The sequence below is a fragment of the Epinephelus lanceolatus genome, chromosome 4 (assembly GCF_041903045.1).
Source record: "Epinephelus lanceolatus isolate andai-2023 chromosome 4, ASM4190304v1, whole genome shotgun sequence".
In the NCBI taxonomy this organism is placed as follows: domain Eukaryota; kingdom Metazoa; phylum Chordata; class Actinopteri; order Perciformes; family Serranidae; genus Epinephelus; species Epinephelus lanceolatus.
Genome location: NC_135737.1, coordinates 20197490 through 20219249, shown reverse-complemented (window position 1 = coordinate 20219249; position 21760 = coordinate 20197490). Strand labels below are relative to the sequence as shown.

Sequence of the window (21760 nt, the reverse complement as noted above, 5' to 3'; positions counted from 1 at the left end):
TCTTATTCTTATTTCCCTATGTCTCTGTAGTATAAGAGCAACTGTAATGTGCCTCCAGTTTACCCCCAGGGATCAATACAATTTTCTGAATATGATTTTTTTTGTAATAGTCTTAATAGAAAAACCAACCTGTGTGAAAGTGGAAATCTATGCTATGGACTAACATCTCACAGCCACAAAGACAAGTATTTGAACTCTGTGTGAAAGACTTAAGTTCTCTCTGAAAACCAAGTATGAAATGGAGTTCTGGCCTCAAAACAGAGTGCAAACTGTGAAAGGATTTTTCCTCACACTTCACTTAGAAGATGCTTAGGTTTGGCTCATCCAATCTCCACACCCTGGAGAGGATGAGGCAGGTAGTTTACAGTATGAACCGTAGCTTTTGCCAAAAAAGCAAAAAAACACTCTGAAGTGAGGGTGTTGTGCACATTAAGGCTGTAATAACACTGTGTGAGACAATAAAGTACAATAAAATGTAATTATATGCACACATAATTAAATGAGTGGGAGCTCATGCACTTTATTGTCCTGAAAAAATGACATTAAAACTGTTTTGCAAGACAGGGATCCGTGTCTTGACAACCCCGAGATCAAATAGTTTTGACGGCTAAAACAAACAGAACTGACTGTACTGAAAATGAGAATCAGATCATTAGTATCTGATTTATTGATCTCACCATGTCAGATAAGGTGAGTGAACTTTAGCTGTAAATGCATCTTTGATAAAAGGGGGGAAAAGTGTCATTTCTGTTCACTCTGTGTGTCCACTTGGAGACTCTCAGTCTCTGAGGCAATAAGCTCCCCCAAGTGTGACAACCAAAGCCCTCTTGCCTTTATGTTGGCTAAATTAATCAGGCTGTTGGAATTACTGCCACAGATGCCATGTGCTGCAGTGCCAGTGATTTGTATCTGTCACTTGTTATTTTCCCTAACACTGCTCTTGCTTTTGTGTTTTCTAAGTTCAGTTGGCACCTCAAGTATCTGCTTCTCTGTCTCAGCCTGTCTGTGGTGCTGCCTCTGATCTGTATCTTCTTCCATGCTTTCTTTTCACTCTATTTTCTTCCTCTTTCCAACTAGACTTTTTATCATGTTTTTAATAAGGCATGTTAATTTTTGTCGTGGTATGATTATCACTCACTGATGCTCTGTGGGATTTGCGTGTCAGAAATTTTGTAGAAGCAACACCAAGTTTTAAAACCATCCAAAATTCTTGATAGATGGTTAAGTAAATATTTTAGCAAAGCAAGGTTAGCTTTGGCTTTTACCCCAAACCTGTTAAAATGTTGTAAAGATTTATAAACTTAGAATACAATTACACTTAACAAAACATTACTTTAATTAGTTTGATGAAGTAATAAATTACAAATTGTGTATTTTGACGTGCCTCTTCTGTTAATATGAAGATACATTAGCATCAGTGGGGAGACATCAAAAGTTTTTTCTACGATTTAAAGGACCACTGTGTAGGATTTTGAATGAATGGGCAATAACATAATACATGTTTTTTCTTTAGTGTATAATTATCTAAAAATAAGAATCATTGTGTTTTCTTTTACCCAGAATGAGTCATTCATATCTACATCGGACGTGTGTCCTCGTCTACATAGATTACCACGCTGAACCACCATGCAGTGTTGGGCAAGCTACTTGGAAAATGTAGTAAGCTAAGCAACCAGTTATTCTACTTCAAAATAAAGTTTCACCACATTGAAGCTATCCCCAGAGAAATATAGCAAGCTAAGCTATGAGAACATGGCAAAAGTAGCTTGTGACTTGCAAAACTACTTTTAGTTTTTTGACTTAATGTCAAATCAGCACTTTCTCAGTGACAAGAAAAACTATCAGCCAAACAAATAGGCAGGCAAGAAAACGTTCCGTTGAACAGTTTATTATGAAATAACAGACTTAGATTAAAAGCTTCTTAAACTGTGACATTTGAACATGTCCTCCAATAACATGACATCATCAGTCAGCCTATTGCTCTCTTTCCCTCTCCTTAATGCATTTTGGTCTCTTTCAGTGGGCTATCTGACTATGTCAGTAATTCAAAAACAGACTCTCACAATATATATTTCATCCATTAAAACTACAATAAATAAAAGACAGTAATATAAACAATAAAAATAACATATCTAAATTTAAACATTTCTCTTTTTGGGGGACATTAGAACATGAACATGTTCTGCAGATAACACGTGACACCAGTATGTCACCATCTCTCTCCTCTATTCTTTCTCAATACTGTTCTCTGTCTCTCTAGCTCTCTGCAAATAACATCTATGGGCAAGATACATGAGAGACACGTCAAGAAGTGCAATGTAGCCAATCAGAGGCAGAGTAGGGTGGGTCTTGCCAAGGAAAGCCAATAGCAAAGCAGCAAGCAGGATAAACTGAAGGATTATTATGTGATGTCATACAGAGGTGCTTCCCTCGTCCTCATGCCTCAGTGTGGCACTGGCATCAGTCATATTACTTATCCTCACTTTTTTTATCCTTATATTTATCCAGACCTCTGCAGAAAAAAGTCAGCTACACTTCCCAGCTTTTCCTGGGAAAAATAGTTTAACTTGTGTGTACGCTACTGCGTTACTCGGAAAGTAGTGATGTTACCACCTTGCTACTGAGAAATGTAGTTGAGTTAATAATGTTGCTACTTGTAGTGATGCCTCTGCCCAACACTGCAGCCATGTTTATGCAGTAGCCCAGAACAGACAAACCAAACAATAACTTAGGAGCGGGCCATTTGTGTTTTCTTGTTTTTTAATGTTTCAGCTGGTTGTAATCTGCAGTCCTCACCACTAGATGCTACTAAATCCCCTTCATTAAATCTTATACACTGCTCCTTTAACACTCATTTTTGTTTTACAAGATTTTTTCTGGATCTGTTTCACCACCGTCCACAACCTTCTCCATTTCCTTTGTGCATTGCATTGTGGGAGAATAATGTGCATCAACAGCACACACAGAAAATGTACCACATTTAGTATGCATTGTGTCTGCTTTGAGTATACTGTACTTTCTTTTGTCCCTTTTCTTGTGTGGACAAAATACAAAACCTGCTCAAAAGCTGTGTGTAGTAATGACGGCACACAGTGACAATTCTGCCATTGGTGTTACAATATTATGCTGATCTGCAGGTGGCTGTAATGTGCCATGAAAGGCAGCAATGCACAAACAAAGACAGTTGAGAAGGAGACTGCGAGCACATTTCAATATGTTGGAAAAAACTGCTCTGTCAGTGTTTCCTGTGGAAGGAAATACATTCAACATACAATGTGTTTGACGTGAAACATTGAATGTAGACATACCTTTTGTTTGTTTACCAAAAAACCCTCCATAGGGTGGACCTTTAAGGAGGTCAAGGTAATTCAGTTGCTAGTTTGTGTGAAAAGCATGTAGTTTTTGAGCATGCTGCGCTGCGCCCCATTTTGTTTGTGCCTGTTTGTATTTTCTGTGGACACTAGCAGTTGGTGACTGTCTCCATACAGGGGGAGGACATTGAGGTGGTGCACACCTACAAATATCTGGAGGTCCTCCTGGATAATAAACTGGACTGGTCTTCTAACACTGATGCCCTCTACAAGACGGGGCAGAGCTGCCTGTTCTTCCTGCAGTCACTGAAGTCCTTTGATGTGTGTGTGGAGATGTTGACCATGTTCTATCACACAGTGGTGGCCAGTGGACATCTCTACATTGCAGGTGTATAACATCTCAAGGGTTTCACCGATCACCACGCAACTTTGTAGGCATATGACCACACATAATGTGTTATTATTGACTCAATCAAACAAAATGGGGGCGCTAGAAAGCTAATTTCTTATCTAGGCCTAACCGCCATATCGATTTTTACTAAACTTGGTAGATATGCATATCTATCAAGTTTAGTAAAAATCGATATGGCTACATGTAGAACAGGACGCCTCAAGGTGACTGGAGAAATTTAACTCTAATTGGCAACTGGGTGGCGCTATAACAACAGAAAAATGCTTAAAAATGGCTAAAATGCGACCGATCTCTGTGGCTCCCCCTGTGGCCCAATGTTGTTGTTTTTTTCTAATTTTTGGTATGACTAAGTCATGGTATGGTATGCTGTACATAATCACGGAAACTGTCAGTGTGTCATTCTGTCAGTCAGTCATTCTGTCTGTCCCACATTTTTCTACTCACTGACATGGTCAATCTTTGTGAAACTGCACATAGGCATTGAGGATTGGCATAGGTAGAAGGTGACAAAGCTACCAATGGGTACGGACTAGTTTTAATGTATTTTATTTTGTTTTTTGTCTTTCATGAGCTGCTGGACAACTGAATTTCCCTTTGGGTTAAATAAAGTTCTTTCTATTCTATTCTTTGATAAACCTGGCCTTCATTGATCTACTAAATAGGCATTTTATTGGAAGCATACATCATGATTAAATCTCATTGCAGAAGCCCATCAGTAGCTTTTTGGAAGTAGTAATAGCCAGTACAGATGTGTAATAATCAGATGTAATTTCAGTATCTATGTCTACTGATTTTCTGAAATTGATAAATAAAAAATAAGACTGAAACATTTATTTGAAATATCCGGGTTGCATTGATTCACTAGCAAGGAATGATCTGTATTTTCAGCTCCATACATCAGCTCATCAGTTTCTTGATATCCCTCAGAGGTCTGTGGCTGTGCTTAGTGTCATTGTACTGTCATGCCCTGTGTATACAAATCCATCTGTGGCACTGACGTAGAAGAAGAGCAAAAACCACAGACATGAATATAACCTCTACTGGTGCAGTCACATTCTGCCTATTTACAATGCTGATAGTCTCATGAGCCATCTGCAGAGAGAACAGACTCATTCATATTAAAAGTAGATGTCACCAAGACATAGATCAGTGGATATCCATGGGGTCTCTTCTCTTTCTTCACCCCCCTTCTTTAATGCAGCATGTGAAGATTTGGCTCTTCATCAACTAAACAAAGTTACACAGTCCAAATCAAAAGATGCTTTCTAAACTCAACCAGTTCGTTTCAAAGTTAAAAATTAATCTGCCAAGTTTATGGGCTTATCTTGGCTGAACATTACTTGAGCTACAGCATCTCTTTTTAATCCTACTTCTTCCTAAAAAGATGTTTTACTGTGCACAGCTCCTCTGCCTGTGGTTTCCAGGTGGATAAAAGGATCAAGAACCAAATCTTTCTTTGACAATTTATTCCACTGATGATATGAATGTGAATGAATTACACCTCTGAGGAGGCACACACTGTTTTTTCATTTGGTTCTCCTTCAATTATTCACTTTCATTTTGTCTTTCACAATGCTGCCAGTGAAACAGATCTTGCGTTAATGAGCTTCTGAGCGCTCTGGCTGGATAGCTTAAATAAAAGATGCCCCTACCTAGCATCTTTGGTTTGAAATGAAATACCAAAGCAGAGAAAAACACATAAAAAAAACCCCCGTAAAACTAACGTGATCATACAGCAGAATCCCATGTTTTAGAATTGTGAGACATCTTGCTTGCAGGTGCCAAACATACAAAACAAATGGTGCAACTTGTTTAGCTTGTTTCCATTGTCTTACATAAAACATCCCTAAAACAAGGAGCGTAAAAAGGCTCATCCCCTCCTGGAGCAGTCAGAACATTAAGTTCAGTTAAATATTGATGACTTCTTTGGTTAATGATGGCAGTGAAAGATGTTAGCGGTGCTATGAAGGGACACAGCCTGTCACATCTGATGCCACTCTGAGCAGTGATATGTGGCTCCGGCATCTGACCCTGTCCTCCTGGGGGCATTTTAGATAATTGCTTTCTCAAATGCAATCTCCAGATTGTTTTGTACTCCTTAAAATATTCTAGGGCAGCGGGGGTTTCTAAATTCTTTATAATTTCTTGTGACCTAGAAGTGAATTTAAAGGCTGTGTTGCAGGCTAATATAACAAGATTTTGTATGCATCCAAGCAACCAAGCTTGCAGCCAGTGCAGTGCCCTCCAGCATTACTCTGAGACCTACTTTTAATCTTGCTGCAGTGCATCCCTTTGGTCATTTTCTAAACTACCAAACAGCTAAACCATTTATTCCAGTGTCACCACGGCTGCAGACAACTGAGGTCAAACCATAACGTACATTAAGTCTCATAACCAACCTTGTGACAAATATAAAGCTGCAGCAGCTACTTAAAGCTATCTGACAGGAAAATGGATTCAAACGACCATGTCAAGAATGTGAAATGAGACGGATTTAAATACATTAAGATGTAATATTAAACCAGGCTTGAGCCAAACAGTAGCGTGCTGCCATGCTGGCTTGCCAGAGGTGCAAAAGTTTATCTCTGTCTCTCCTCGCTGACCTCAGGAATGTGCTTTGGTTAAGAATGTGTGCAGTGTTATTTACACTATCTAAAGCTACTCGTGCTGTATAGAAACCAGGCGGCCTGGCTCCAAGATTTATCTCTATATATATCTTTTCCTCTCTGTCTCTGGGCTGTTCTGGACTGTTGATCTATTCAGATTGTAATGCATTCCTCATCGCTGCCCTGGCATCCACATATCACCTGCCAGATCACAGGACAAATTAAACCCCAGTCTGCTGTTTTGGAATAACAATTAGTCTGATTCAGTGGTGCTGCTGCCAAGCAGAGCTGGGGGTCAGGGTAAGTGTTAAGTTGCTGCTAGGTAACTGACTTGTTTTGTATTGCAAAGCTTAAACTGAATGAACTCAGGTACGTAAGGATGATTGTTTCTTTCTAATGCAAGCATTACCTGGTATTGCTTGAAGAGCTTATTCTACAGGTGTCATGTTAAATAGAAGGCAGTTGCAGCATATCTCATTAGATAGTCAGTGATCCTTGGGATATCTTGTAGTACCACAGTGTACTGTAGCTGCAGCACGCTATGATTTGCATGACTGTGCCCTGCGGCTGCAGCATCGTCTACTCACAAAGACAAAAACCCTGCAACAACAGCCCACATTGATTCACAGGTCAGGTCCATTAATCTTTAACAAGATTCAGACCTTGTGACCTAAAAAAAGCCTCACATATCCAGAAGCGTTATAAAAGCAAGTATCCAAGCCGATCTTTGCTATCAGGATTAGACCCTGATCCTCTCCTTAAGGTCCTGTTAAATTCACCCAGAATGTCTATCCAAGGCATACCCAAAGTAAACTGGAAGTCGGTATCATTGTAAGTGATTCTGTCATTGAGTTATTTAAGTTTCAACACACTCAAATAAAAGGTTTTTTACCTTCGCCTGAATATTTTCTCAAAAAAAGTGCTGCAGGTGACGAGAACTGGGAGGTATTAGCTGGAAAACACAATGGGGCCATATCTTTAAGCCTAACCTAGTCTAAATTCAAAGTAGATAACAATATTACAGAACATTTTCCACACTATAAGGCTCGTTTTCGACTCCATCCTTGCTGATAGCCCACACCAAGCTTCATGCGTGCAGGCACCTAGCTTTGCATGTGCAAGAGCGAGCCTTTTGTCAGGTGTGGTGATTGCTGTGGCAAATGTTCATGTTTAAATTGGGTAGAAGCATGTGTGGACACGTTGTTCTGGAGAACAAACATTTCATCATGGACTGAAAACTTGATTATATTTGGAGAGAAGAGGCTTTGGACTGTTGGTGGTGAGTGTTTCAAGAAAAGTGGAATAGATTACAGGCCTTGAGGAACACTGCAACTGATTTGTCAATAAACCGATCCCTGACTCTGTATCCAGTTCATCTGTATCAGTCGGGTTCACACAGCTAGCTGAGGCTGGTTAGAATTCAGGTTAAAACAAGTAAACAAAGAAATATCTACAACAGATGTGGATAAAAACAGCAGTGTCTTTATGTACTGTGCATGACTGTGTATGCACCGACATATGTACAGTATATTTAGACATACATGTTCAGTATGTGAGCAATGGATGTATTCAGAACTCATGTATTGTTCATATATTAGCGATGGCCAGACTGATTGTTTTTACAGTATCTGTTCCTTTTAGTTGATGCATGTAAATAAATCAGACCTTTCAAGTTTTGATACTTGTTGCAAAATATGGTGTCAGCTTCTCCGTGCACTCTGTTATAGCACATGCACGTCTGACAACTAGTGCTGCCTGCCTCACAAAACTTCAATGCATTACCAGTCATCATGTATAAGTTTACATTCATAAAAAGGGAACCCATTATGCTCTTTAATTTTTAGTTTTACATGAATATTTCTGACAAATGTGGAAGGTCTACTGCGCGGCACTATTTCAAAGCTTTAGTGTGCATGCATTAAGTGTGCATATGTGCCACCAGTGACCCAACAAAAATTAGTACAAATAATAACCCAACAATTGATTCTATGGAATGACTTTCTATTTACAAAATCGCTCTCATGTTCCCTAATGGCTCCTGTAATGGGTATATGTGTGCAGTCATTTGCACATTTGACCCTGGGGAATCCTGCGAAGGAATTATACCGCATTTCATATGCAAGTAAACGCCACATTGATTAATAATATAGTGAACAATTAATGTGTGTTACTTGTGATTTTATAAAGGGTTTCTTTTATAGCCAGCATGTGCAGCTAGCCAGGGAGCACTACAAACATATTCAGTTGTTCACTGAGAGCAAGAACAACCTTGCAAATAGCACAGCATGAGATGCTCTTACCCAACAAAATACAAGTAGGTTCCCGTGGCAAAAAAACACAAAGCAATGCACACAGTTTGCGCTACTATAAGTGCATGCCTTCGCCAGGTAGCATTGCTGATGTACTGCTCCACAAGTTAACATATGTAAGCTGAGAATCTGTAACACTCATGGAGAATATCATCATGGAAAGCTAATGGATCTATTGGGTCTCTAAAAACTCTCTGTCTCCAAAGAGTGCCTTGCACGATTCTAGCACCCAAATTAACTGGGTTCTCTATTAAAGGTGATGCCATTTCCAAAGAAGTTGATGAGTGAAAGTGTTGTGCCATTATTGCCACTTGTTTGCTGCATGAGTTGCCATGGTAACCTAGCTAGGTTTAAAGAGAGCCAGCTTCTTCGGATGGAAAACTCTGGCTTTAGACTCAACACACCTCGCTAAGCCACTAATCCTTCTTCGTGGTAGAAGCCTCGGGATACACTGACCACAAACTGACAAGGAACAAAGGGAACACAGGTACATATAGAGGCCGTTTACACTTGGCCGGCTATTTTCATAAACGGACATTTCACCGTCTCCGTTTTCAAAAAGATCTTTGTTTACACTTACCCGTGTATATATACACAAGAGCATGCCAAACCTGTAGGTGGCAGTGTAACGAGAAGCTCAAGCCCTCCATGTATCCATTGTCACCATAGCAACATAGGTCACACTTTTGACACAGGCGCAAGTTCTGGCGCATACTGTGACATCGGCTGCCTATAACTCCGTTTATCTCCGTTTATCTCAGTTTACATGCAAACGCGCCAACGGAGTTTTCCAAAATCTCCACTCTGGCCGGAGTTTTTAGAAAGACTCGTTTTCAGAGGAGAAATCTCTGTTTGCGTGTAAATGAAGGGCACAAACGAAGGAAGATGTCTCCGTTTATCAAAATCACCGTGTCCATGTAAACGGCCTCATAGACAGAGTATTAATCACAAGAACAAGACACAGCTGAAGTAGGCAGGCACTGGCAAAAGGAGAGAAACGCAAGGATTGGTTAACAAGGGCGACATGACAGTGTGGTAGGTAACACTAGGGAGGAGCTAACAAGACTAATACAAGACAGGTGTGCAGTGAAAACATTTAAGGACTAACACGACTGATACAAAGCAGAAGTGTGAGAAAACAGGGGAAACAGACAAAGGGATAGTGAAACAAGACATGACACATGAGAAGAGTGACCTTTTGTTTGGAGTTCTGTTGCCTGTTTCCTGTGGCTACCTGATTTTGGGGCTTTACCCTGTCAGATTTTTTAAAATAAATCTGTGCATTCAGCTTACTGCCTCATCTGTAATCTGAGTTTGGGTCCAATGCTGCTGGCTTCACTTCAAAGTGTGACAGTTTTTGGCCTTTGCTATTATGAACGGACAAAGAGTTTCAAAATACCAGATGAAGGCCATGCACTTCAACACGCTGGTTAAATAAAGAGCAGACTCTCCAGGAAGCAGTTACTTGAGCACCTAGTTGATTAGTGAAGGAGCGACAGTACACTCTTACTAAAGTGTCACAAAGGAAAATTACCTTGATTCAAGATATTGATCAGCTCAAGTGATTTATAGGGAAAAAAATGAATAACTACAGGAGACTTTTGAAAAGGTTCAATTTAAACACTGATTTCTTCCACACAAATGAGCATAACGATGGAGAAAATAGAGACACAAATAAGGGCTGTGAGCTAGAAACAGTTGCTAAGTTTTAATCACTTAAATCGCAGCTTTCACTGTGGCTGCCTTCAATTATCTTTCATGTGAATCTTGCAGTATAAGAAACCAGCAGTCCTCCCTTTAGCAGGGGAGCAATTTCTTTGCCTGTTTTCCCAGACCATATGCTACTAATGATGTTTAAATGTGGCTCGGAGGATCACATCTCCAGCTCATTATAGTGGATGCCTGGGGCAAGAATAAAACTCTTTACCCAGATCCAAGATAGAGGTCATTGTCCCCGTCACCTTCACTGTGATCCAGGCAGTTCATCAATTTGATAAAAATAGTCATATTTTCAGGATTTGTTCAGTGAACTTTTAAATGAGGGACATATCTGGGGAAAATGTAGACAGTTTAACCAGCTGCAGGCTCAACAGATGAATACCCAACATGCTTCTGGCACTAATGTATTTTACATAATGACCTGCCTCAACTCAATCTTTTGAAAATGCTGGAAAACATTTGAACAGCTAAAGCTTGTTTCCAGTGAATTACTAGGTTGGGTTAATGCATTATAGCATAAACTGGTTTCCCCTGTGATTAAGTGTAATAATGGTGATTCAAGACCTTTCTGTTAAAACAGTCAATTTGGTTAGTATTTTGTTTTCTGACTAACTACCTACAAAACAAATGCTATACATTATATTTAGTGCTAATGTGCACATACACCATAACATGCTAAACGTAGATGGCAAACATAGTCAACATTATACCTGCTAAATATCAGCATGTTAACATTCTGACATTAGCATTTATTCCAAGCAGGGGAGAGAGTGAAAGGTTGTAATTTTTTTTACATTTCTGTCTGTATTTTGAAGCTCTTTTTTTGCAAATACACTCAAAAAATGACACAAACCAGTGTGTGCTATTAAATGGTGCAGCTGTAATCTCTGTGAAGGCCCTGACACTCCAAGCTGGCAGTTGACCGTAGGTCAATGTCGAGCTGTCAGTGAATCGGTTACCAAAGCTTTGCAGTACTGTTGGCCCTTGGTTCACCTTTTTTTGCTCGATTCAGCATGTGTAATCAGTGTTGTAGATGACAGAGCCTGTCGGTTAATAAAACCAATTTTACTGGCAGTTCAGCTCAGCACATGACATGAACAAAAACGGAAGTGAGGAAAGCAAAGAAACATCTAAAGACAGGAGGGAGTGAGATCAAAAATAAACTTGTAATATAAGGATTTTTTTTTTTGTCATTGAGCTCTTACGTATGGAAGCGTATTTCATTCACTTGACAAATAAAAAAGCCCTGTTTTTCTGAGTAATTTTTTCTGTTTTTTTGAGTAATTTATTCATTTTTCTGTTTTTTTGGTGTAATTTTTTCTGTTTTTCTGAGTAATATTTTCTGTTTTTCTGAGTAATATTTTCTGTTTTTCGTGGTAATTTTTTTTCCTGAACGAGGAGACGAGACACTTCAAAATCTCGCGAGAAGCTCCCACCTGGCACCTGCAAGTGACCCCTGCATCCATGGTGACTCCTTCTCATGGATGTATTTTGCATCCGTGCTCCTGCTCCTAGACAATTTCAACTACGGGATCAATAAGGGTAGGGCACGTAATTAGTTACACACAGGGTATGATAATCTAGCTATGTTTTCAACTGCATCCTTCTAGTGTAGGCCTATCGCTCAATGTAACAGGTTAGTAACAGGTTGTAACAACATTATTGAAATCATGCCCATACACGTTTGTCAGCATTTTGTCAGCTTATTTTGAAGTATCTCGTCTCTTCGTTCAGGAAAAAAAATACCCCAAAAAACAAAAAAATTACCACGAAAAACAGAAAATATTACTCAGAAAAACAGGGAAAAAATTACTCAGAAAAACAGAAAAAATTACACCAAAAAACAGAAAAATAAATAAATTACTCCGAAAAATAGAAAAAAATACTCGGTTCATAATTGTTTGTGTTATCGTTTGATGGGACATAAATATCTATCAGGGGTCGAGTGCAGACCCAAATACAGCACAATGAGGCATGCAGACAGTTGGTAATGACTTTTATTGCTCACACAGATATCCAAAAGTTCAGGGGTCTTTGAGTTCAGCTTGCTTGTAGCTCCAGTGGTGAGGGAGTGTGGCGAGAGCAGGCAGGCAATACTTGAGAGCAGTCCGAGAACTGTGGACTGTACCGTGAGTACGGCTTGTAGTGGAGTGAAGTCTAATGTAGCTAGCCAAATCAGGAGAACTGAGGTAAGCAGGTTTGGTGTTGCGCCAAGCAGACGGGAACCAGGAAGGGAGCAGGCAGGAATCAGAGACAGAAGGCTGAGGTAATTAGTAATTACCCGGGTAGAGACAACGGAGGCAGGTCAGGACCAAGCAGGGTGAGTGCTGGAATGTCTTGCATGTAGTCAAAGAACAATCTGGCAAAGAGTGTGTGTGTCTGTGCGCTGGAGAGGCTTATATACCCGGGTGATTGACTGATGAGCTGCACCTGTGGAGGCAGGTGAGAGGAGCTGTCTTGATGAGGGGGGCATGGCTTGCTAGCAGGGTGCAGGTGAATGGAAATTTACCAAGGGCAGGCAAGGGAGAGAAGCAGACTGTGACAATATCCTTTGTTCTTTCAAAATCCATTTGCGTTGTTAATGTGCTCACTGGCTAACGAGTATCTTGAATCCATCCTGTCGATCTTTTCCAACTTTGAATGACAAATACCGACTACCGCCGCCTGCTGGTATGGAGAGTTACTTCCTCTAACATAGGTGCAAAACGTACCTGCTAGTTGGCTGTTGGCTGTAGTCTTTGCAGTGAGTTCAGGTGCAACTTTCTGGCTGAGACACAGGCAGAGATGTGATGTGATGACGGTCTTTGTCATCACTAATGGTTTGAAGTCAGTTGTGTCTGGGCCTTAACGCAAACAGACAACGCATGGTTTAGTCTCAAAGACAAGGAGTAAACGTTACAGTTCACCCCATAGTGAAATGTAACATTATGAAAATGAGGATTACAAGAAAAACTTAAGATGTTTAAAGCTCTTTATTTAATATTCTAATTACTACTAGTCCATACCCATTGGTAGCTTTGTCACCTTCTACCTATGCCAATCCTCAATGCCTATGTGCAGTTTCACATAGATTGACCATGTCAGTGAGTAGAAAACGTGGGACAGACAAAATGACTGACTGACAGAATGACACACTGACAGTTTCCGTGATTATGTACAGCATACCATACCATGACTTAGTCATACCAAAAATTAGGAAAAAAAACAAAACATTCGGCCACAGAGGGAGCCACAGAGATTGGTCGCATTTTAGCCATTTTTAAGCATTTTTCTGTTGTTATAGCGCCACCCAGTTGCCAATTAGAGTTAAATTTCTCCAGCCACCTTGAGGCGTCCTGTTCTACATATCTACCAAGTTTAGTAAAAATCGATATGGTTAGGCCTAGATAAGAAATTAGCTCTCTAGCGCCCCCATTTTGTTTGATCGAGTCAATAATGGAGGGGTCCCCTCAGATTATGTGTGGTCATATGCCTACAAAGTTGCATGGTGATCGGTGAAACCCTTGAGATGTTATACACCTTTATGTGATGAGCCACGCCCTCCGCAATATTCATTGCCTTATAGAAGCTCGGTTTTAGTAAGTTTTCCAACTTTTGCCAAGAGGGAACTTTAGATATTGGTCCCTAGATTATGTTCACCAAGTTTCATGCAGATCGGTCAAACTTCCTAGGAAGAGATCGATTTGAAGTGTTTTTCAAAAAATTCAAAATGGCGGAAAATCTATATAACCGGAAGTTATGGGTTCTTGAGGGAAATTTGTTCCTCATGAGGAGAGGCATCTCTGTGTAAAGTTTCATATCTCTACGACATACGGGGCATGAGGTATGCCCATTCAAAGTTTGTAATTTCAATCGGTTGCTATAGCATCCCCCTTTGGCCAATTGATGTAATATTGCTTCATTCGCATCCTCCCATGACCCTCTACCACTGTGCCAAATTTCACATGGATTGACCAAGACAGTGAGGAGAAAAACGTGGAACAGACACACAGACAGAATTTTCATCATATCTTTTTTTCTTATATACTTGTCTGCCACAGGGTGCTAATTCCTCGAATAAAGGAATAAGGACGACGCAAAGTATGTGCAGTGTAGCTTGTTTCTGGTTGTTGAAATTGAAACTGTTACAACAATCTCCAGTCTCCCCTACAGCCTCACAGAGATGCTAACATGGCTGCAGACATGCAGACTCTTTTCAGCAGAACTTATCTGTTAGCCTGAAAGTTTATTCTTGACCTTGGAAACAGCAGTCAACAAAATAATCTCCACACTATGAAATGGACTTAATGGTGAGATGATGTTGTCAGCTGTTTGCAGGGTCGAAAATAAACAGCATTAAGGAAAAAAGCAACCCAGATTTGTGCATGGCTGAAATCAGCGGCTCCTTCTATCAACACTGCAGTCTGTGGTGAAGCACTAGGCTAGGAATGGATGAGTGGTTTTATTTCCAGCAATCAGCACCAGCTTGTAGCCATTTATTGGTTAAGCAGAAGTGCTGCTCTGATGATTGCGTGAGGCAGAATAAGGCCACCGCTACTGTAAAAGCCAGTCTCCCTAATGTTTGTAATCAGTGCTAAATTAAGGCAGCAGTGAGGTCAGATAGTTTAGTGAGTGGTGGAAAAAAAGGCAAGGTGGAGTGAGGTTTGGCTGTAACCCTGTCAGCTTTACAAAATCCAAATAAGAGGATCCTGCAGTCAAGTGTGATACCCCGACAGTAAAACTCTGACCTTGAAGTAAATAAAATAAGGCTTATCGCAGGTGATTCAGCTTCCATCTCTGGAGATGAGGAGCGTGTGGAGGGAATATTAACACACACTCCTGGAGCAAAACTAAATTCTTCAACTGTGAAATATCTTTATTTATGTAATCATGAAATATGGACTGAGTCCAATAAACACAGTAACATGTTCATCATCACAGGAGATCTGTACAAAACGATAAACTTTGTATCAGTGAAACCAGGTGTTTTATCCTCAGTAGTCAAAAGGCCAGTGTCAAATACTCATAAGACCAAAAATAAACCCACAAAAATAAATGAAATTGTTTGTTTTTTTCCCCAAAAGAGGCTGACACGCCATGTTAGTTAACTTGCTAATGTTTACTTCATAAATCTTGTTAATAAATGGCAAATTAGGTCAATACCCAATAGTTAAGTCATGATTTGGTGAATACTAATCATTTGACAACATTAATTAGCACTGAGTGAGCAGTTAATTATATTAATTTGAGGACAGTAATTGTGTAACACTTAAATATACAATATTTCTACATTGTATGATTTTTTTTTTCTGTGCTATTTGGATTATTCACCTTTAGTATCTAAGATTAAAGTAAAGATGGAATTTAATTAGTTTCCATTAATCCCACTACACGAGTGAACATCTGAGGTAAAAGTAAGAGGTAATTTACAATCTTTATTGATAATGCCCTGCCTCATTTACAATATTTATACCATTAAAAACTCAGTTATTTACAACCCTGATTCAGAAAAAGTTGGGATGCTGTGTAAAACATACAAAAAGGAATGTAATGATTTGCAAATCCTTTTTGACATAAAGCATGGAAAATAAGCAACATTTTTTTCATTAATCATGTTTCCAATGCAGCTATTCACATGAAACTTAGACCAGACATTGGTATTAATTAAATAAAACTACACTGATAAAGAAATCATAACATTTTAATGAATAAAAATTGTGTGCAATAACATGGTCTGCCACAGGATAAAAGTAATGAACACATTTGCAATGCCAGTTTTAAGATGCTGCCTGTATGAAGAAATTGGATTTTGGCTCATTCTTCCTCACAGACAGTCTTTAAATCTTGAAGATTTTAAGGGGGCTGGATGTGAAACTTCTGAGTGTTTAAAAAAAAAAAAAAAAAGTGTTGTAACACAGTGGTAAACATGTCCCTGTCCCAGCCTTTTTGGAACATCTTGCAGGCATCATAATCAGAATAAGTGCAAAAAACAATTAAGTTGATCAGTTTAAACACTAAATATCTCGTCTTTGTACTGTGTTTGATTGAATATATGTCAAAAGGAATTTGCAAATCATTGCATTCTGTTTTTATTTACATTTCACACAGCATCCCAACTATTTTGTAATCGGGGTTGTATTATAAAGTTACTGATTTGCAGTTTATTCAACAAAAGGTGGTTGAATTTCCGTCCATTAATCATCATTCACCCCTTATTTACAAATAACGACTTAATTATCAAAGAGTACCACAAACATGACAAACTGATAGCCATTACTTAACAATATCAAATAATTAACATGCACAGAACAATCACCATTTAACCATTAGATCATCATTTGCCATTTACTAACATTGTTACACCAAAATGCTGCCCAGCATATATAGTTCACTCCTCCAGTGCATCGTCATGGCAGAAAAATATCACTATGTGTTTTATACAGACTTACGGAGTCACTTTGATTATTGTGTATACATTGATGAGAGTGATCATTCTGTTGCTTGGATAAGAATATTTTAGTATTAACAACCTAAATGCAAAATGAGATGGAGTTAAGTATTTCCGTACTGTTTCTACAATATCGTACAATTACCAAGTAACGCTAATCGGTGCACTGCAATTACAGGGGCGTCACTACAGGGAGTCATACATACTTAGTAGTAATCAAATAGCTAATTACTGTACCACCTATGGTGTGGAGGCGGTGAAAGAAAAGACAAGACAGCTCCCTCCTGGCTAGCACGTCCCACTCAGCCATGCAGGTTTTAAGTTAAATCAAGATACCCTTAGAACTCATAAGCCCTTCTTCTTTCATAGCAGGCATAAAAACCTCAACTAAGTAATCCGCTGACACACTGCTTCAATCCAAACCTATAAAACACACGCTCAGTCCTAAAAAGCCGGCAGTAGTGAGCTGCAGTGAGAACATGCGGGTATGTTAACACTGGCCTCACCGTGTCCTCTGATTCCTCTGCAGAGGCATGGACCTGTCATAGCTGTCTTTATGTTCACAGTAAATACAACTCCACAACAAACAACTAGACAGTCACTCACACACGCACACACACATATACAGTATCTGGAACATTTCAAAGCAAAATATCAACAAGATAAAATGCACTTTGTCATGAAGTAACAGTAAAACTCAATACTTTGGTCAACCAAATCAAATAGTTTTGTATCTCTACACAACATCAAATACAATTTAAGGCAAAAATCAACCATTCAACAAGTCAAACAACAAAAGGTTCAAAAACATACATTGAAAATATTTCTATTTACAATATTTCCTCATAGAAAAATATGTTTGACTTGCACAGAGTTTTAAATATGGCCACAGTAAGACTAAATTCAACCTCGAGTGCACAAGACTGTCAGATCAGATTTTATCACACACCCACTGGTTCCAGTGCAGCTGTTGTAAAAGGATGTAAGAGCATCCTAGTGAATTTCAACTGACATGGGGTGTATTGTACGATAACCTGCAAGCTACTGCAACTACCAAGCAACTAAACTAATGCTTCTAATAATGATATAACCACTGTCTTTTTTTATTATGTAGATAAACAACTTCTGGTTACTTTTTACATCTGTGTCTATCAATCTGTAAACATTTTTTGGTCAAACCAACACTTTCCTACAAACTATTTATGTTTAATCCTCCAGTAGTTACAGTAACCAACAGGCAGCGACAGTGCACAATCTGCAGGAGAAACAAAATCTACAAGTACAATAAAATACAAATACAACTCTTGTTTTTGAAGCGAATACAGCAGCTAAATCGGGAACCACTGCGGTGTACTTCGATAGTGCAAATGCAACCTCAGGGGCAGAGCCGAGCGGCTGTGGACCTGGTCTGAGGTCAAAAGGCCTGTTCTGCCAGACTGGTTAAATGGATGGAGGGGTGTAGTAAGCCAGCCACAACGCAAGGGAGATATCTAATAGTGGGAGTGAAATGGAGGCAGAGGCTGGCGTTTGGCGAGGTCGGCTCATTTGGGCGCCAGATCATAGAGCTCATGTACAGCTTGAACCTAAATGTCACAGTGCGTCTGTGTCCCCAAGCCCACACAGCGATGATGAGTGTTGAGTATTTACATCGGTGGAGGTTTAGTGCAGGAGTCAGTCAACGTGACCACCTGTCAACACAGCAGTCTGAATGCTTCTGGTGATCTGCTGCAAAGTGTCAACAGGGTCAAAGTCACCACCGTCGTCACATTTTTCATCCTCTCAAGTGTGTGTATGTGTGTATATCCGTTATGTGAAGTACATTCTTTTGATTTTACAATTAGACACAATTTTAGCTTGACACAGACATTCACAAAAATCATTGCCATCCTCCGGCAACTGCTTAAAATGTTCAGGCACAAAGACTAAATCCACCACGAAAAAAGGGTCGAACAGGTGGAGAAGTGTAGAGGGCCAAGCAGGAGGTAAAGCTGAGCTGCGAGGGACACCAGCAGGGGATCCAATGTACATGTAGAGTAGGTAGAGGTGACACTGTCAAATGAAAGAGGAAAATTAGTGCAGTCTCTCCGTTAACACACTGATTAGCGTTTGCATGTTCTGTATCAGTATATCTGTCTAATTTCCATAATTGCACTGACAATATTTCCAAATCTAGAAAAGATTGGATTTAAAGTGAGGTAGGACATTGCAGTAGATCATCAGTACTCGCATAATCATAATCACAGGCAAATTTACATTCGGTCCTCCTAGGACTCTGCTGCAGCTAATAATAGCATCTCTTACTCAGGTTGCCACAGGAATATAAAGTAAGATTGTTACTTTACTGCTTGGCTTCTTTCACTGTTCCTGTCTGTTTTTTTATCTTCTTTCCTTTGTGCTCTTCGACATCGTTCACTGATGGAAAAATAATAATGCATCCTCTACTACAAGTGTAAAGACTGTTCTCTATCGTATCGAGATTATCTCCCCACCCAGTAGTTATATCATAACTATGGGAATTACCCCCATCTCAGGTAATCAACGTGGAATATTGACACACCACTTTCCATGGCCGGCATGCACCAGGCAATAAAAGCCTCACCTTGCGCATGCACCCACTGATTCATTGATTTCCACCTGTTGGAGTCAGCGTGAGAGCAGAAAGAAAAGAGAGGAGTTTAGTGTTTTGTCCACTTATCTTCGTCTAGGTTGGAGAGCTGGCCTTCGCGGGTCCCTCTCGAGGATAGCAAAATGCTGTTTCTTCTTTTTGACAATAAGGAATATAGCAGTTAAAAGCGGTGCCATATTCATGTATTGCAGCTGTCTGTTTACGCACGGTTGAGGCATAGCAGCTCGCTCGAGCCTGACTTAGTCGGGGGGCAGCAGGCTGTCTGCCTGCCTGCCTGGGTTGTTTCAACAATGACCCAGGGGTATCGTTTACTGTTCCGTAGCACTCCTTCTCTGATGAGGGTGGCTGCATTTTCCATTATTGCAGACCACAAGCACAGGGAGGTCTTGCACTCTGAAATTTTCACTTTCATGGCAGGGTTTTATCTCCACTATTTTCTTGTTCCGAAGCGGGACAGGACGCTCAGGCCTGTCTTAGACCTCAGGGAGCTGAACAAGTTCCTCAGGCCCCTGAAGTGCAAAATGTTGACCGTGTCCAGGGTCAAGCAGGCTGTCCAGGTAGGTGACTGGTCTGCAACCGTCGACCTAAAGGACACCAATTTTCAAATCCCAATCTGGGAGGGGCACGGGAGGTTTCTCAGGTTTGCCTTTGCAGGAAAAACCTTCAAACTCTGTGTCCTCCCCTTCTGCATCTCACTGGCACCCCACACCTTCACCAGGTGCATGGATGTACTCTTGGGGCCTCTGTAGCAGCAGAGTCTCAGGATACTTAACTATTTAGACGACCGGCTAATATGTGCAGAGACAGAGTCTGCACATCATGTGTCTGTGCTGTTGGATCACATTCAGTGTCTGGAGCTGTGCATCAACGAGAAAAAGTGCAGTCTCCAGCCTGCACAGGCCACCCAGTTTCTAGGCATATGGCTGGATGCCAGAGCTGGGTTGGTGATGTTGTCACAGGAGAGGCAGGTTTCAATCAGGACCTGCCTCTCTCATTTTCGGCTGGGTGCCACGGTCATGTGGCGGCTGTGTCTCCACCTCTTGGGTCTTATTGCAGCCTCGGTACAAGTGGTGCCATTGGCTCTTCTACACGTGTCCAGTCCAGAGGCATCTCTTCGGCCTGGGGCTCTGTCCACAGAGACAGTAGTGCTTGTCACCGTGCAGCTTGGTGTGGACCTCAGGTGGTGGCAGGACCCAACTAACATTTTGGGGAGTATGCTTGGTATACTCTCTACAGATGTGTCCCCGGAGGGGTGGGGCACACTCCAAGAGGGCAAGGGCACCAAGTGGGGTCTGGAGCACCTGCTGGAAGGGCGAGCATATCAATCAGGGTTCAACGCTAAGGTTTTTTTTCACTTGCCCAAAGTCAGTTTTTACTTGCCCTATAAAAATTGTTTAATTTAAGCGGCTATCAATTAACAAAGACTGCAGTTATTTTTATGTTATATAATCTTTATTCACACTGTATTTATTAATTAAAACAACATATGTCATGTATTGTAGCTTAATTCCTACACAAAAAGGGCTTAAAGTGAAAAATTTGTCAATCGTTCTCCGTCTATAATTTTGCGCCCTACTTGAGCCATGCCCACCTCTATTTATTTTTCACCCCTCTCTCCAGTTCTGCTGTATTAACACCGGGTTTAATATATTTTGCTTCCATCTCTCTGCCCTGCTCTACTCTACTTCAACGCTACTTAGCTCTCTCTCTACTCTACCAGTAGACTACCACATCCACCTGTTGCACAAAACGCACACAGCAGTGTTTCCCCTAGGATGGAGTTGTAGCAGCAGAGGTGAAGCACACGCATGAAAAATAATTTTCACATGCGTGAAACTTTTTTGTATGCTTGCAAAGCACAGCCTGCTGGGATGTTTCTATGTATCTACTGGCACCAGAAGGGCTCTTTAGGACTAAGTACATACAGTACATTTGTGCACAGTAATGAGCAGGTGAAATGTCTGTCTAGCTTACATATGAGGTGTCTCAAGATTTAGGAACATACAATTTTATTGAATATAATAAAGTAAAAAGTCACTTGACATGCTGCTGTTTTGTGCTATGACCTATTTAAGTGTTGGAAGTTGTTATTTACGTGACAACACCTGAACGCAACACAAGCTCTGCATGAGTGCCGTGCTACGCTGCTGTGCGAGCAGCATGTTTGTCTGTGCGTAACAGCAGTCTGTTGGTGGTTATTTACACACTGTCCATTTCAATAACTTTGTCAGCTGACAACTGCACCGGGCTCGGGGTCAGGTTTGGTCAGGAAAATGCGGCCCGAGCCGCTCTAGCGTGCTCACCTGTGTGTGTGGCGGAACTCCGCCGTGCGAGATACAGAGAGCAGAGG

General features: G+C 40.5%; 1 protein-coding gene across 6 annotated transcripts in view; it reads right to left on the bottom strand.

The window, feature by feature from the left end:
• Window positions 1–15189: 15189 nt before the first annotated feature.
• pitpnm3 (PITPNM family member 3) overlaps window positions 15190–21760 on the bottom strand; it is a 132136-nt gene continuing 125565 nt past the window's right edge. For all 6 annotated transcript variants that reach the window (XM_078167008.1, XM_033631877.2, XM_033631879.2 and 3 more), the window contains one exon: window positions 15190–18833. The gene's annotated coding sequence lies outside the window, so the exon portion shown is untranslated. The remainder of the gene's footprint in view (window positions 18834–21760) is intronic.